Here is an 18,658-nt window from a genome sequence, read left to right as displayed (position 1 = left end):
GGAGGATAAGGTGAGGTGAAATCGTACAATCTAGTACAAATTTTGAATTTCAAAAATGAAAAAAGGACAAGGTTGTGGTGGAATTGTACAATCTAGTACAAATATTAGAATTCAAATTTAATAAAAGACAAGGTTGAGGGAAAATTATACAATCTAGTACAAATTTTGAATTTCAAATTTAAATTTTGTTATTTGAATTGATTTTTCTGTTGTTAGGATTAGGAGGATTTTGGGGTTATTTTTAAAATAACCCCAATAAATTTAGGATTTAGTACATTCATTAAATATTTGGCCAAACTAACAATCAATTTGCCAATTGCATCGCAATTATGGTCAATTTAATTTCAATTATGGCTAAATATAATAAATCGGCTAAATTAAATTGAAATTTGATATGAATTAATACCTTGTTTAATACTGAGCTTCTTGATTTAATAAAATTAAACACATATTTCTCTAACTTAATTAACTTTGAGAACAAATTATATTTAAATCATGCCTTTATCCATTTGGACTAATTTTCAAGCTTAAAATCAGTAAATGTTCAATTTTGACAAAAATATTCATTTAAGTAACTAAATTTATATAATCTCGTATGTGTAAATAGGAAAACGTATAATCATCATTTAAATGACAAAATTAATCCAAATTAATATTTAAGAGCACATTTATCCAGATGAAATAAATATTTCAATTTTATTTTAAAAAAATTGAAGAAACCCAAGATTAAATTTAGTCGTGGAGGGAAAAAATTAGGTGTCAGTAACTGGCCCCTTCCTTTGGATAGGGTCGATACAAGTAACCCTGGGCAAAGGGAGTTTGATGTTCCAAATTTTTGTCTGACCATAAATCTATTTCTCAAAAGGATTTGGTTTTCGCATGAGTTTTAAGGAGTTATGGTCGGACCCCGGTATCAAAATTCCTACATATCTCAGGTTACATGAGAATTCAGGCTGCTTGTAGTTCACAACGCTTGATTTAAAGCACGATTTTCAATGAATTCACAAGCTATTCTGGTTTTCAAATTTTGATGAAACCAAAATGCTAGGAATAAGAGGATTGGGGAAGAGGTTGGAATGCAGTTGATTTTTCAATCATACAGCCTAGACTATATATCCCAATGGCATGGAAAACCAGACTGCTTGTAGTTTGACTCGATTAGTATAAAATATAGTCTTTTCTTTCAGACGATCTTTGGCTCATGATAAGTGACAAGTTGTTCAAGTAATGAAAAAGTGGCTTGTAACCTCTTAGACATGAATGTGGAACTCTTCACGTCTATAGGTAAGAATCCACCCGGATATAATATCGAAAACTCTATCCTATCACTCAAATTTGAAGAAAGAAGAAGGCTACCCTTGGTATAAGTGTAGAAATATCTCAAAAATGAAGTAGAAACTAAAATATCCCAAGTACTCACATGCCTTCTAACATGGGTGTGATTTGATAGTGGTGGAAATCATCCTTTAGCTTGCATCCAAAAAGTTTGACGTCCCTCTCTAGATTATGTCCCATTTTGATACTAAGAAAACATTCTACATTATGTTGCATCCTTTTTGAAGTCATCTATTCCTGTGGTTTTGATTTAAGATTTCATCCTTTCAGATGATCTCAACAGCATCTCAAAGAAAATAATTAGTTGTAAATGTAGCATTACACTAACATAAATTGGTGCAAACTTATTTGAACATATTGTGCTTAGATAGTTGATGAACCAATTTGCATAACCTATTCTAAAAATACTATGCACTTTGAACGAGATGACAACCCAACATGTACTAGTAAAAGGTGAACATACCACTTTGAATGGATTGACGGTCCGATATTTCTCATTGAAAGGCGGATGACCTATTTTGAATATAATATGCCACTTTGAATGGAGTGACGATCCAACGTGTCTCTTTGAAGGGCGGACAAACCAATTTAAATGTACCATGCCACTTTGAATGGCGTGATGGTCCAACATGTCTCATTAAAGAGAGAATGACTCAATTTAAATGTAACATGCCACTTTGAATGGAGTTATGGTCCAACGTGTCTCATTAAAGGGTGGACGACCCAATGTAAATAAAACATGCCACTTTGAATAGAGTGACGGACCAATGTGCCTCATTGAAGGGAGGACGGCCTAATTTAAATGTAACATGCCACTTTAAATAGAGTGATAGTCCAACGTGTCTCACTGAAGGGCGGATGACCCAATTTAATTTTAACATGCCACTTTAAATTGAGTGACTATCTAACATATCTCGATAAAGGACGGATGACCAAATTAAAATACAACATGCCACTTTGAACGGAGTGAGGTCCAATGTATCTCATTGAAGGATGGATGACCCAATTTAAATGTAACATGCCACATTAAGTGAAGTGATGGTCCAATATGTCTATTAATTACCTGCACTAAACTTATTAGTATCAAATGCAATATAAGGTAAAACGTGCATACCTTGTTTTAGTATGCCACACTGAAGGAGGTCACACTCCATAATATATTACATTGAAGGGGGTGATGATCCATAACATATAGCATGCCACTCTGAAGGAGTTGATGGTCCATAACATAATAACATGTCACTCTGAAGGAGGTGATGGTCCAAGACATAATGACCTGTCACTCTGAAAGGATGTAACAATCCATAATATAATAATGTGTCACTCTGAAGGAGGTGACCATCCTTAACATAATAACATGTCAGACTAAAGAAGGTGATGGTCCATAACATAATAATATGTCACTCTGAAGGAGATGACTACCCATAACATAATAATAGATCACTCTGAAAGAGGTGACTCCATTACATAAATAATACGTCACGCTAAAGGAGAAGACTATCCATAACATTGTAATATGTTACTCTGAAAGAGGTAATGGTACATAGCACAATGATAGGTCACTCTGTAAGAGGTAGCGGTTAATAACATAAACAATATATCACGCTGAAGGAGGTGACGGTACATAACATAATGAACGGTCACTCTAAAGGAGGTAACTGTCCATAACATAAACACTATGTCATACTGAAGGAGATGACAATCTACAACATAGTAATATGTCACTCTGAAGGAGGTGATGGTCCATAACACAATAACATGCCACGCTGAAGGAGGTGACAATCTATAACTCAATAATGTGTCACTCTAAAAAAAGGTGACGATCCATTATATAATAATATGTCATGCTGAAAGAGGTGATGGTCTATAACATAATAACATGTCATTTTGATGGAGGTGATGATCCATAACATAATAATATGTTACATTGAGGGAGGTGACAATTCATATCATAATAATATGTCACTCTGAAGGAATTGATGATTCATACATAATAACGTGTCATGCTGAAGGAGGTAACAATCTATAACATGTCAATTTGAAGGAGGTGAAGATCCAAAGATAATAACATGTCACACTAAAGGAGGTGATACTCCATAATATAATAACATGTCACTCTGAAGGAGGTAACGATCCATAACATAATAACATGTCACACTGAAGGTGATGACGGTCCATAACATAATAACATATCACTCTAAAGGAGGTGATAATCCATAATATTATAACATGTTGTCTCAAATAAAGACATGATCTAATGCACCCTCTGAAAGGGTGAAAAATCCAAATATAATGAGACGTCCTTTTGAAAGGGTGGATGATCCAAATATAATAAGATATACCACCTCAAATGGGTTGACAATCTAATAAGTTTCTTGGAGGGTAGAAACCCTTAATATATAAGAAAAATAGAAGTTGGTTTGTTGAACTTCATCCTTTGAATCAAAAATCCTCAAACTTTGAGAGGATTAATTTGAGTTAGTTCTTAGATGCGGTCTTGTATACGTCACCTACATAACTCAAACAACACTCATTAATAACATAATAATTTATTTCAATTAAGCCAAAAATATAACAGAAGATAAAGTTTAAAGATAAAGTAGTTTGACTCGTAATGATTTAGAGCCAGTGTTTTGAATAATATCTCCATATCTCAATTCTTACACCCGATCATTTCCCTTCAAAATCATAGAAAGTATTAGACGTCATAACAAAGTAATTGAAACATAAATCAAGAGAAAAAGGGAGAAAATAAGTTGTCTGGCTTATTATTGCAAGGTTACGATGGGTCTGATAATGTCCTTTGATATGCTTGGTATTGCCAACTTTGTGATGTCACTATTCCTGCATCTAAAGAAAAATCTTAATTGTGAGAGACTAACTATGTTAGTATTGCCTTGCTCTCCTGATGCTCCTTGTTAATCTTAATTTTTAGGCTTGAAGTGTAATCATTATGGAATTTTTGAGGATCTCCCTAAAAAATTATGTCAATTTTTTAGGATCTCCCTAAAAAATTATGTCCCAGTATAGGAACTCTCAAATTTTTTTGTAACTTATGACATCATTTTGTATTGACTTTTTGAGATCTTTTCAAAAATACTGCCCCAGTCTAGAATGAAAAATACTTGAGTCCTTTCTGGCATAGCATAACTTGAAATTTTAGAACGTCTTAAGATTATTCACCGATTCAGTTTCAACACCATCTGATGTTTAACTTTGTAGTAAATATCAAGTTCTGGTGAAATTTTTGATACCTTCTCAAAATTTTCTGCCCCAGTTATATGCTTCAATATCATCTCTATGTAATTTGAAAAAAGATCCTCTTAAACAAAATCTTTTAGAGAATATGATAGAGCTATTATGGTGCTCACATATTTCATTGAGGTAAGAATCATACCAAACGTAGTTCCACTATAAGAAGGAAAAATAAATTTTCTAAGGGATTGACCGAAGCTAACATAGTCCGCCTACTCATTCCATTCTTGAAAATTCAGGTCAAACATAGTTCGTATTACAAAGAAATTAAATCATAAAGTGCGATTACAAGAAAATAATAACAAGAAACTATGATTACAAGAAAAGAAAACAATATCTTCAAAATGTAAGAAAGAAGGACGTCGAAATTGCACCTTTGAGGAATCTTCATTCTTTTTTGCGACTGATGGCACCAATGATTACTTTTCTTCTATTATTTGTGAAGTGAGCAAGTTTGATTACCAACATAAATCAACTTCTCTTTAAAAAGAAATAAAAACACTCAAAAGGTAAGAGTGTTAGTTCATGAATTGTAATAATTGATCAAAGTAATATATGAGATAAATCAAGCGAATATAGATAAAGCAAAATAATAATGTACTTTAGAACATAAATAATTTATAATGTGCCCTATCCTACATGGGACCTTTCAAGCCAAAGGAAATCCTAGCGTTTGAAGGATATACATGTTGTTTGTAAGACATTCCATTTCCCCCAAATATATTATACAAACTTCTTAAATAAAATAGGAATACAAAATGAAAAAAAGGGAAAATACATGATATCAATCCCAAGCAGGGGAGAAAATCTAAACTAAACCTCCTTTGGAGTCCTTTGATTTTGAACTTCTTAAAATGTCTGAATATTTTTCTGATGAAGATCTTCTTTTGATTAAAATAAACTATCTAAATAAAACTCTCAAACCCAGGGGACAATGGTCCATACAATCCGGCATTACACCCTTCAATTTATCACATAAGGGATGATCATCTATTATGACTTATAGTTAATAGATGTAAGGTAGGTTTCTAATGGGACCAATACCCCCTCAGGTATTGGGTCATCCCAGGCTCATGCCTAAATAAGGTTTTGGTTTTGCTCTATCTTAGGTGTCTATAATGGGCTTCGACCAGGTTCCCAAGTGGACAACTTGGGTTTGGAAATATAAACAACCATTGAACACCTAATGTGTCAATAAACCATTGTATCTCAAACACTTTTTTGGAATTGAATAATAGGGGTCGGGATATCCACGAAACCCTAAAATAGTTGAATAATCAAAATGAAGAATTATGCCAAAAATGCCACATTTAATAATTGTAATAATTTAAACACATAAGCACATAAACAGTTTAAACTCTACAATAGTTAGTGAAAGAATCTAATTCAAATATTTGGTTAGAATCTAGCTAAAGTCCCCAGCGGAGTCGCCATTTCTATTTTTCCCCTTTTTGATTCGAAGGGTTTGAAAAACATTATTTTTTAAACTTTTAAACTATTTTGAAACCTTAAACAAAAGTTTGAAACAATTTAAAAGTTACAGAGTCGCCACTTGTTTTTTGAGAAAATATCAAGAAAAACTAAAAATATTACTTAAAAGATTCAAAATAGAAAAAATCTTCTAAGTTTAGAAATTTTGAGTAAGTGGTTCCTATTAATACTCTTGGAAGGTTGTTAACGTACCACGAGTATATGCTAACTTGTGGTTATCGGACTATTTGAAAATAACTTTAATGACTAACTTTAAAAAGGGAAAGTAATTTTTGAAGAGAAATTGATTAAGGAAAAATTTGTTTTCAGGATTTGTGCAAAATGAGTTTTGATGACTTTGCATGAATTTTAACCAAGTCTAAGAAAACTAAAACAACAACAACTTGCATATAAAGGTAAAGGGGGAGAGTAAGACTTAGTCCATTAGGTCCAAATCATTCAAATGAACCTGTCCTAACCTAATTGGGCTTTCGGTCCCCAACCTGTCCTAATCTAATCATTTGGCCTTTGGCCTATAACCTGTCCTAAGCTAGTTTTCGAACCTTAAAGGACCAAAATCTGCTTCACCTGTATTAAATTACAACCTTTGCTTCGAGGCCTAAATAAATGAACAAATAAAGAAAGAAAGAATAAGACAATAATAAAAATTAAGATTCTTCAAGTCTCTTAGCAACCTAATCAATGGATTTTGACCCAATTTCCTTATTCTTTCATCTTCCTACACCCGCATGCCATATAATCGATTTTGCATTTAAACTTCGGACTTGACTCGGAGAGGTGGGCTTCATTGTCCCATTATAAAATACAAGAGGAAAGGAGTCCATTTGGACTCCAAAACAGATTCATGCATAAAAAATAAAAGAAAAAGAATTAACATGTGTTTGAAAATTCTACACTTAATAGATAAATGATGAGATGAAAAATATAACATTCTCAATCATAAAGAAATAGTAAACTATGATATCAAAACAAATCAAATTATCCAACAAAAAATAAATTAACCCAGCTCTTAAACAATCTTCAAAAAATTGAATCTAGCACAATATAGTCAACTAGCCCTTGAAAAAAAAGATATGAATCCACAAGCATAGTTGCTTAAAATTTAGACAAATATTTCCGATAGCTTAACACATATTTGCACCAAATACTATGATATGATATAGTCTGAGACATGTTTCTATTACAAATAAAAAGAAAAATAAGCATAAGATGGGGAAATCTTTTTGTGATATCACAAATATGAAATACAAGACATACTGATGCAACAACACTTTTCAATACCAAATTGAGTCAATCAACATATTTGAAAATAAATTTCATGGTAGTATATGAATAACCATGGGATGTTAAAATGCACAAAAATACTTCAAGCAATAAATCAATAAGCGTTGTGAAGCAAATAGAATATATTAAATATGTTTAAGAAATTATATTCAAAGACAAGATAGAAAAAATAGTAAAAGATTAATTCTAAGAGAAAGTGTCCAATTATGCCAAATCCTATTTTTATTCTACACTATTTCAATAAAATCTGTATTTCTAACAGCTTTTCAATCTAAACAAAAGAAAATCAAAGACAGTTTGATCATGAAAATGAGTACATCATGAATGAAAACATATATCAAAAGAACTTAGCATTTCATCATGGCATATAATCATGGAGAAAAATAACTCTTTAATAAAAAAATCAATGATTGATAAATGTGTTAGATCTTAAAAATAGCAGTTGAATTACAATTTCTACTTGTGAATGAGCAAACTATCATGTGTAAGTCAAAGTGATCAACGTCAATCTTAAGCAGTGATTTTGCAAATCGCTAGGCCACAAACATAGCACACTGTGATACACCTTTCAAAAATAACACCAAATCTCTAGATACAAGTAACTCACTACTTCAAATTGAGAAGCAATTTCAAGCCCCTTAACTATAGTAACTATTCTTTTCTGACATAAAGGAAATAACTTTACATGCTAAAAGCGAACATATCCACCAATAATGAATTTAAACAAGACATTAGTATGTATTTTAATCAACCCAAGATCGAAACTTTATTGATCTAATCTTAATAATCAAAGAATAAAGCCAAAGAAATACATTAGCTCATTTTATATCATGAGCATAAAAATAGCCATAATAATAATATCACAATATCCTATGTCCTTCAAGACCATCTACAACAAACAATCCCAGCAAATAAAATTACAATTACGAAACTACGAAGAAGGAGATGAAGAAGAAAGCGATAATAAAACTAAAAGGAAAAGGAGTATTTACCTTTTTTGAAGCAGCAAAATGGGACTTTAAGCTTCTTCGAAGTCATGATCACCACCGGAAAAAAATCTTTTGAGAACTCCGATAACACTACTACTTGGATATTTTTGCTTTAAAAAAGTTTAATTCTTTGCTCAAAGGTTTTTTTCACTCCTTGAGACTTGGTTTTCTACCAAGATATTGGTAATACTTATAAGAAAGGATGGGGAATTAGTTCTTTTCATCCACCAATGTGGGAGAAAGAATTTAGGGGTGTTTTAGAAATTTCAAAATTGAGTAAAGGGTTTGTTGGAGGATAAGGTGAGGTGGAATTATTTAATCTAGTACAAATTTTGAATTTCAAAAATAGAAAAGGAAAAGGTTGCGGGGGAATTGTACAATCTTGTACAAATTTTGAAATTCAAATTTAAAAATGGACAAGGTTGAAGGGAAATTGTCCAATCTAGGACAAATTTTGAATTTTAAATTTGAATTTTGGGATTTGAATTGATTTTGTTGTTGTTAGGCTTAGGATGATTTTGGGGTTATTTAAAAAATAACCCCAATAAATTTATGAGTCAATTCATTAAATATTTGACCAAAGTAAAAATGAGTTGGCCAATTGCATCACAATTACGGTCAATTTAATTTCAATTGTTGTCAAATTTAATAGATCGGCTAAATTAAATTAAAATTTGATATGAATTAATACCTTGTTTAATCTCGAGCTTCTTGATTTAATAAAATCAAACAAATATTTCTCCAAATTGATTAGTTTTGAAAAAATTATATTTAAATCAAAACTTTATCCATTTGGATTAATATTCAAGCTTAGTCTCAGTAAAAGCCCAATTTTGACAAAAATATTTATTTTAGTAACAAAATTTATACAATCTCGTATATGTAAATACAAACACGTATAATCGTCAGTTAAATGAAAAATTAACCCAAATAAATAATTTAGAGCGCATTTATCCAGATGAAATAAATATTTCAATTTTATTTTTAAAAAATTGGAGAACCAAAGATTAAATTTAGTCGTGGAGGGTAAAAATTAGGTGTCAACAAACACGTCTCTTAAAAGAATCAATACGTGCTTGTATCTTAGCACATAACTCTGACATAGCAACGCTATGTGTGGCATCCCATCTAGCCTCTATCGTATCTAGTCTAATCCAAACCCATGGCCAGATCTGCCAATATAGAGTAGCCACTTCGGTCTCAATAGCCCATAACCAAGCATCAGTGGCTCTTTTACTGTCCACTAAGCTCTGCAAAAACTCATGAAATATCATTGTCATACCTATAAAAGCAGTTGTAGTGAATAGGTGAGGGGACAGTAAAAAAGCCCCTACCGACTCTAAATTAGAGGTTGGAGCTAAAAGTGGTTGGTGTCCCTAATCCTATGTACTAATCTCAGGGGTCTCTCTCTGCTCCCCCATCTTAAGATTAATGCTAACTCCCACATCACCTTCCTTATTTGCAACAGTCTCTGTAGGTACTGTAGCAGGCCTACTAGGTCTCCTGGGAAGGGACGGGAGTGCTGAATCCTTCATCGTCCTTATTTGTACAGTGGTTTTCACAAGTACTCTCTCATTAAGTCCTAGTATCTTTGGTACCCCGACATCATCATACAATATCAAAATAAGACAAGGAAATGGCAAATGTGTCATCTCCTAAAAGGCTCTATCGTGAATCCCGTGCTGGAGTATGGCAGCAAAGTAATATATAATACTTGGCCATCATACTAGAAATTAGGGCGGATCTTTCCTAAGCCAATACATTATCTGAAGCATTCGGGAGCAATATGTATCTAATGATCAACCACCAAAACTTAGCAGGAAAATTCAATGATTCCTTCTTAATCATGTCTTGCCCCTCGATCCAAGAGGTCTCATCACCTAAAGGTGAAATATATTTGAAATCCACCTACCCATCTCAACTCTCCTATGTCTATACCTAGCCTCCCTCATAATATTTCTAACATATGTAACTCTCAGTCTGTAGTCACACTCTACTGTAGATGCTGGGGTCTCTAAACCAAAGAAAACTCGTCGAATGGTCGCTTCTGAAATATCAACCTTGGCCCCTTTCAAAAAGCCTACTTAAGATATGGCTACTCCATATATCTCATCAAGCCTATAAATATGTGTATCAGAAGAACTACTATGGCACAATATGATGCATAAAACTCTCGTATCAAAGTGGGGTTGTATGAACTAAGTGGTTTAGTCATCCACTCCTATTGATAATGATCAAAGGTTTCCTACAACTGTGGTACTCTACTCAACTCAAATATCTCAATTCACTTCTAAAAAATGAGCCTCTTAGGTCTGCCAATCTCTTAAATACGACTGTCTATATCAAATATCACTTGTATTCCCTCCATACACCACCTTGGGTTATCCTCCTCAAGAGGTTTCTCTGAGGCATGTGTAGCGGCAGAACTATGTCCTTGATGTACTAGTGCCTCCTCATGTAGAACGGGCACCTCAAGGGAAGCCTGTGTTGTACCCTTCTTGAACTGGGGTACACCTGATGGTTATGTATGAGCTACGATACCCTTCTAAGACTAGGGTACAACTGAACAAATTCTAAGACCCCTCCTCAAACTGGGTTCCTGAGCTACACCCTATCAAACTAGCTCAAAATCTACCTCATCCTCATTATTATTACTCAGAAGAGAAAATTGTGGAGGTGATCTCCAGACTGACTTCATCTTCGGTCGAAGTAGAGCTATTTGGGCAGCCTAGACAGCCTGAATAGCCTTAGTCCAAGACCTAGGCCAGTTAAAGGCTGCCCTTCTGCACCACTGTGAGTGCTCAGGAAGCAGTTGTCCTATAGTGCCCAAAATAATAGTCTCAGCTGTTTGGTGCACCTGGTCTCTAGTCACTCTTTGTGTTACTCCAGCCAAAGTTGCTCTAAGCTATGCAATAGGATACTCTTCCACTGAGCCACTAGGATTGGGGGACTCATACTGTATCCTCATTGTATCAACCTTCTTCTTTACATCTTTGGGTGTCATCTATACCTGAAAAATCGAATGTTAGAATTCAACATTTAATAAGGGAATGCAAAAGTTGAAAAAAACTCAAAATTCAAAAACTTTGAATTTATCCTCAATTTCCACACTCCTGTAACTTATTCGTAGTATCAACAAGTCCAATGTGCACACATATACAATGAATCATAATTTTTAATGTAAACTAACATGCCCAACTTTTGGTATTCCTCTACTTGTTAAATTTCAACTTTTGTTTAGGGTCGAACCTTCGAATTTAATTCTAAACAAAGCCCCCACATCAAGATTTTAGGCTACTTCAAGGATCCTACACACAAGCATGATTGTTTCCTTATATTTTTCATAGAAATACACATATCAACTTGTTTGTTCAATATTTAAATCAAGATATTACTATTAGGAACCGAGAAAGGAACCTTTTCTTTGAGTATCCAAAAGTGAACTATAAAGAAAAAAAAGTAAAACCAAGATAGAGCTTATATTTAGTGTGGTAGGACAAGTTGGTACCCCAAATAAGTTTCAATTTAGCCTTTTTCTAACTATGGGATAAGTTTATACTTTGAGAGGGAAGCTTGGATTTAAAGAGACAAAATGAGATTTTGAGGATTTGAATAGGTTAAAATAAGTCAAATTATGTTTAAATAGCAAGGTGGGCTAAATTAGTCTTATTTAAGTGTGGGTGATCCCAAAATTTTAATTTAAATTCAGGACCACAACTAGCTCACTTACATCTACCACATATTGGCCACATATGGTACATGCGGTCCTTATGTACTGGTCATAAGTGGGCCTAAATTTTTAGCCTAATTTCCTACTTTTTGGACTTTACATTTTGATGCTTACCTAGCTACTTATGGTTCCATAACTTTATGGATCAGAAACTATGATCATTTTTCAAATTCCAAAACTTTACATTATTAAACTTAAAATTTCATCTTTTCAATTATCACTTAACACTACCTGGCCTAAGTAGTACTTGTGACCCTGATGGGTTGATCACAAAGACCCCATACATGGAAAGTTATGAATGTAGAAATCCTACTGCATTTTGGCTAAGGTCTATATGCTATAAACTTATAATAGATAATCAAACATAAGTGAACACTAAAATAGTTGGTTGCCTCCCATCCAACGCTTGATTTAATGTCACAGCATGACATGGCTATTTTGGTTACTTAGATATCACCAATAAACCCATGGGTTGCCTCCCATGCAATGCTTGTTTTAATGATGCGCACAATTTGGGTACCTTAATTACTTAGAATTTATCAAGATACCCATAAGAATACCCTCTTGGGTTATCAAATACAATTTATAATCGATACCACCCTTATGTTGGTTGGCTCCTTCATTGTTTTTTGGATATTGAATATGACCTTCTCACCATTGACTCTGAACTTCAGCACCCCCTTCTCTATGTCAACCATCACTCTACCTGTGGCCATAAGTGGTCTTTCTAATAAGATGGGCATCTTGGCGTCAACCTCACAGTCTAGAATGACAAATTCAGTCACAAAGATAAAGTTATCAACTCTCATAATCATATCAAAATAAATTCCCATAGGTTTTTTCATAGTTTGGTCAGCCATCAACAGCCACATCACAATCGGTTCAAAAGGGCTCAGGCCAAATCGCTTGAATACAGCCAGTGGCATCAAATTTATGATGGATACTAAGTCACATAAACCTCTAGAAAACTGAGATGACCAAATAGAGCAAGGTATAGTGAAGGCTCTGGGATCACCATTTTTCTGGGCTAGAGACTTAGTTGTGACTGCACTATAGTGGTAAAACCTATCAACATCCTTAATTGTAGCCCCTTTCTTCTTTGTAATCAATTGCTTCATAAACCTGGCATAATTAGGAATCTGCTCCAACACCTTAAGAAGAGGGATGTTCAAGCTCAACTCTTTCAATATGTCAATGAATCACTTGAACTTTCCTTTCTATCTCTTGTCCTTCAGTCTCTGAGGAAAAGGTGGGAGTGGTCTTAGAATTTTCTTGTCTTTGGCTCAACGACTGGACCCTTATCTTTGTCCTCATTAACTTTACCATTACCACCCATTTCATTTTCTAATTCCATAATAGGTGTCTCATCAATAACAACTTTATCATGCCTTAGAGCTTCTGCAGCAGGTAATGTGGGATCTACTGTAGTCATACTATTTCTTGTGGTATTTAAAGGACATAACCACCGTGTATTAGTTTTTGCACAGTATTTCTCGACAGGGTACCTGGCTACCTCTGGTTTAATGTTTCTAACATGTACCCAAACATTTACTTCAACTACTTAATAGCAGTGGAATGAGATTCAACCTTCTTGGTTAACCCTGAAATGTCAATCTTAATCACTTTAAGGTTGTTCTCCTGACTTTTTTGCCCCTTTACCAGCTTAGTCAGCATATCTTCAACTATTGATTCTGTATGTCATTGGCCAGGCAGAATGTACCTATCTTTCTTATCTCTATAGTCATCCTTCTTTCCCCATTCACTATATCACTCCCTAGTACAGTCTCTGCATCTATTATAATAGTTCTTATCTTGGTTTTCTTTCCCTTGGGTGCAGAAATCCACCAATTGATGATCCAGATATTGTGTTTCCTCCTCTAACTCTAACTCATATGATTTGGAAGTTAAACCCTATGTTCCTACTGTATTCACTTTCTCAGAACCAGTAACCCAAGATCAATTTTCAGCAGCACAATTCCTTGTGCTACTAAATCATCAACTACTTTCTGGTCGTAGGAGGCAACATAGCATATATTTTAGATCCCCTTTCAGCCTCTCAAGTTTTCCACCCTCAGTTAGTGAGCAAGATCTAATCTAGGATATATAAAGATACCTCCCAGCATAGTCTCATAAAATCTCTTGCAAAGATGGTGTCTGCCATGGATCTAAAACTTATGGTTAGGGCTATATAAAATATCTCTAATATGCTCGTCCCTAAAATTTGATGGTTGGGAACCATACTCAGCTTCTTCTAGAACTTGAACCAAGCCTCGTACATAAATTCTAATTACAGATACCTAAAATTATAAATCTCATCCTTAAGATACAATATCCTGGATGGAAGAAAGAACTGGTTCAATAATTGCTTGTGCAACTCATTCCATGTAGTGATAGATCCCCTTGCCAGTTCCCCTAGCCATAAAGATGCTTCTCATGTAAGTGAGAAGGGGAACAACCTTAGTCTAAGTGCCTCCTGATTTACCCCTGGATTTGTATAAGAAGTGCAAATTCCAATAAAGTTAGCCAGCTACATGTTTTCATCATCTATAAATATTCTCTCAAACGCACCCTTGAAGTTTAAGAGTTGAATCATAGTACTAGTTATGTTGAACTTGACACCTGGGGATAAAATAGGAGAAGTAATAGCTACAGTCTCTGTCAACACAACGTACCCTATATCCTTTTAATCATTCTCATATGGATGCAAATATTGGTACACTGGGATTACTTGATCTCGACAACCTCTAACTCTTATTTTATTACTATCGAGTGCTGCTCGGCAGTCTGCTTCCTGCCTCTGCACAACTAACTCTACCCCCAGAGCAATGCACTAGAGCATCTTTTTCCCATCTCTAATTAGCATCTTATGCTAACAACACCTTCATCTGTTGGTCAACAATATCCTGAACTCCTTAAGGAGGGAGGCACCTGGTGTGCATCATCACGAACCCCTTCAAGAATATCATTTTTTTTCTGCTCTGTCATCCTTTTAGGTGTTTATAGGATTCTCTCTAGATTCAAATTCAATGGGAGTAAGGGATTGCCTCTACTCTGTGTACTAGGAATACACCGACATATACCCAACTAAGAACAAAAATAAAAAGACTTGAAATCTACAACAATCTCAATTCACAACTCAACACCGTATTCCCTGGCAACAGTACCAAAATTTTAACAAAGTCCAAACTATACCTTCAATCTAATGATAATATGATTGCTATCAAATATAGTCACCCAACAAAGGTTGGGATAAAATTCAAAGGAAATATGGGGAATTGCGGCTCTCAGTTGTTGTAGTGTATGGGCAAAACTAGAGAAGTAAATGGGGGGATTGTTTTGTTAATATCGAACAAGTAGCTAGCATTAACTTTGGTTGTAATCATTTATCGATGAACACTGGGATTGTGTTCCCCTTGGATATAAACTCTTTAGGATTATCGTGCTTTATTGAACCAACCCGATACCTTACATCTAGAATCTAATAAGTTATGTACCACCAACCGTCTTTTGGACTAGTTGAAAGATTTTACCTTTTACCTTTTGATTCTCAGGATGTCGTCTTACTACCCTTTATCCTAGATCCCAGTTAAATATTACCTTTTGAGTCTCTAGTATTAGATAATAGCTAACCATCTTACTTAGATAATACCTAGTAGCGTAGATTAACAGTTAAACTTCAAATTTCTATCGTAATTACTTTTCCTAGTCACTACTCCTTTTTTGAAGTAAGTAGCAATAATCTAGGTGGGATCCCAACATTTGCAACTGCTAAGATAGCTATTAAAGTGAAGATAATGCAATACATAAATAGGTATCTATTTAAATAAACATAACACTTCCCCTACTTTGTCAATCCAACAGGGTTTCCATAACCCTAAAGGGTTTTAGCCTCTCATGCTTATTAAGTAATCAACAACATTCATAATTTAAAGCATAAGATATAATCACAATAATCACAACTAAAAACTCAAAACTTCAGCTGAATTAATAAACCAAAAATTAACACAAAAGAATTCCAAGACTGAAATCAGATCGTGGAATCAAAATATATTTGTAAGTATCAAGAGTGTGCAACTTCTACTAAAAAATACATAAAGGGTATTTATAGTACATGAGGAAATCCTAAAAATCAAATCCCAGATGAAAAGGGACAAAAAGAGTTGGTGGCCACTTACTTGGGCCACATGCGATCTACTAGTGGGTGCAAGTACCATATGTGGTCCGCATGTAGGCCCGGGTAAGTGCCAGAAAAATTTCCTACACTATTCATTCTTGGGATTTTGGACTTCTGGTACTTACCTTACCCACATGTGGTCCGCATGTAGACATAGGTAAGTTCTAGAAGTTCTTCTCTAGCTCTTGCCCTCTATGTATCTTCAACTCTGGTACTTTCCTCAGTCACAGACAGACCACAAGTGCTACATACAGTCCGCATGTGGACATAGGTAAGTGTTAGGCCTTCCAATTCTTTTAACTAAGCTTTTGAACTTCAAGTTTTAGTATATGCCTTGGTCACATACATTCGGTAAGTGCCACAAATTCCCAAATATGATCAAGTAAGTAGCCAAAAACTCCATTTTTTATCTTTTTGTAAAACTTAGCATCCAAAACCTAGTTTTCTACAAAACATACCCAAAACACATCATATCTAACAAAACAACCTAAGAAACTTGCATATTTTCCTCATTTTAAGCATTGAAAGTGTTATATTTAAATAGCACATCATGATGCACCATATATTTTGTCAAACTAATTACACTTATATTTTCACTTCTACTAGGCACAGATTCAAATGATAAATTGAAATCAAGTAGTTGATGCATAATTCATAAAATTTGTGTACCACAATTACCCATGACGATGTATTCCACGTCTTTAGTTGATAAGGCAACTAAAGTTTGTTTCTTGTTGTGCCATGAGATTAGGGCATCACTAAGAATCTGACATGTCCCACTAGTGATCTTTCTGCCATTTTTTCTCCTACAAAATTAGTATCTAAGTATCCAACTAAGCTAATATTGGTTGGGTGAGGGTACCATAGTTTGATATCTTGAGTCCTGATGAGATAGAGAATAATCCTTTTGACTACAGTGAAGTGGGACTCTTTGGGAGCTGACTGAAACCTTGCACATTTGCAAACACAGACCATAATAAGTGGTCGACAGGCAGTTAAGTAAAGTAGATATCCAATCATCCCTCTATACATCTTTTCACCAACATTCTTTCCAGATGTGTCTGAGTCATGACTTGTTGAAGGGCTCATTGGAGTTCTAAAAGTCTTTTCCCTTCCATTCCATATTTCATGATAATTTCCTTTATATATTTGGCTTGACTGATAAAGATACCTTTGAGAGTTTTCTTGATTTGTAATCCCAAAAAGAACGTCAGTTCTCCCATGAGACTCATTTCAAATTCTCCTTTCATTAAATTTACAAAACTCGCACACAAAGAAATATTAGGACTACCAAAAATAATATTGTCAACATAAATTTGCACAATAAGTAAATTTGAGTCTATATTTTGAGTAAAAAGAGTAGTGTCTATTTTACCTCTTTGAAAATTACTGTTTAATGGAAAAGTACTCAACCTCAGTCATACCAAGCCTTTAGGGCTTGTTTGATGATGTTGCGTAAAAACTAACCTTCAAATAAGTATGTTACGGTTGATGTCAAATATAGTAACACAAACCAGGTTGGGGTTGAACCCATTGGGAAAATGTTGAACAGTATCTCAAACTTGAAAAAATCTATAAGCAATGCAGAAAAGTAAATAGAGGGAATTTAAAGTAAAATTAACAAGTAACGAAACTTGAATGGTTAAGTTTGTAATCAATAAAAGACGAACACTAGGACTGTGTTCCCCTGGCTTCACAACTACATAAGATTCTCATACTCAACTACCTAACTCTCCTACTCTGCATGCAAAGTTGACAAGCTATGTACTATCAATCGTCTTGTGAACGCATTGATAGATATCACCGTTTACTTTGTGAGTCTCAGGGTGTTTCATTATTGTTCCTTGTCTATAACCTCAGTACAACTCTTACTTTTTGAGTCTTGAGTAAATTAGATAAGTGTTGGTAGCCTCGAATCACTATTGTATTCTCCTTTTCCCAATCTTGAACTCCCTTATGAGGACGTTCTCGAATACAGGCAATCCCCAAGCTTCCACAGTATCTTGGGTTTAATAAACATAAAGAATATTTTAATACATGCAATGACAGTCAAATAGATAAATCTCCTACTTCCCTTACGTAGCTAATTCGCTCAGGTTCCCACAACCCTTGTCATGGAATTTATCTGCTCATGTTCATGAAAAAATCCATGATAATCAATAATGAACACATGTAATTAATTGTACAATAATGAAAGAGAGAAAATCCAAAGTCTCTAATTTAATGCAAAACCAAAGTCTCAAAAACAAAATCAAAATAATCAAAGTATTCTAAAAGTATCAAAGGTAATGTAAAAGTGCAAAAAATAATAAAGGAATAACCCTAAGGTATTTATAGTATCTCAAAATAATAAGGAAATCCTAATAACAATGCAAAAGGAAAAGTAAGTCGACGATCATT

This window comes from Capsicum annuum, chromosome 12, assembly GCF_002878395.1.
Source record: "Capsicum annuum cultivar UCD-10X-F1 chromosome 12, UCD10Xv1.1, whole genome shotgun sequence".
Lineage (NCBI taxonomy): Eukaryota > Viridiplantae > Streptophyta > Magnoliopsida > Solanales > Solanaceae > Capsicum > Capsicum annuum.
This window is presented reverse-complemented; position numbering follows the sequence as displayed.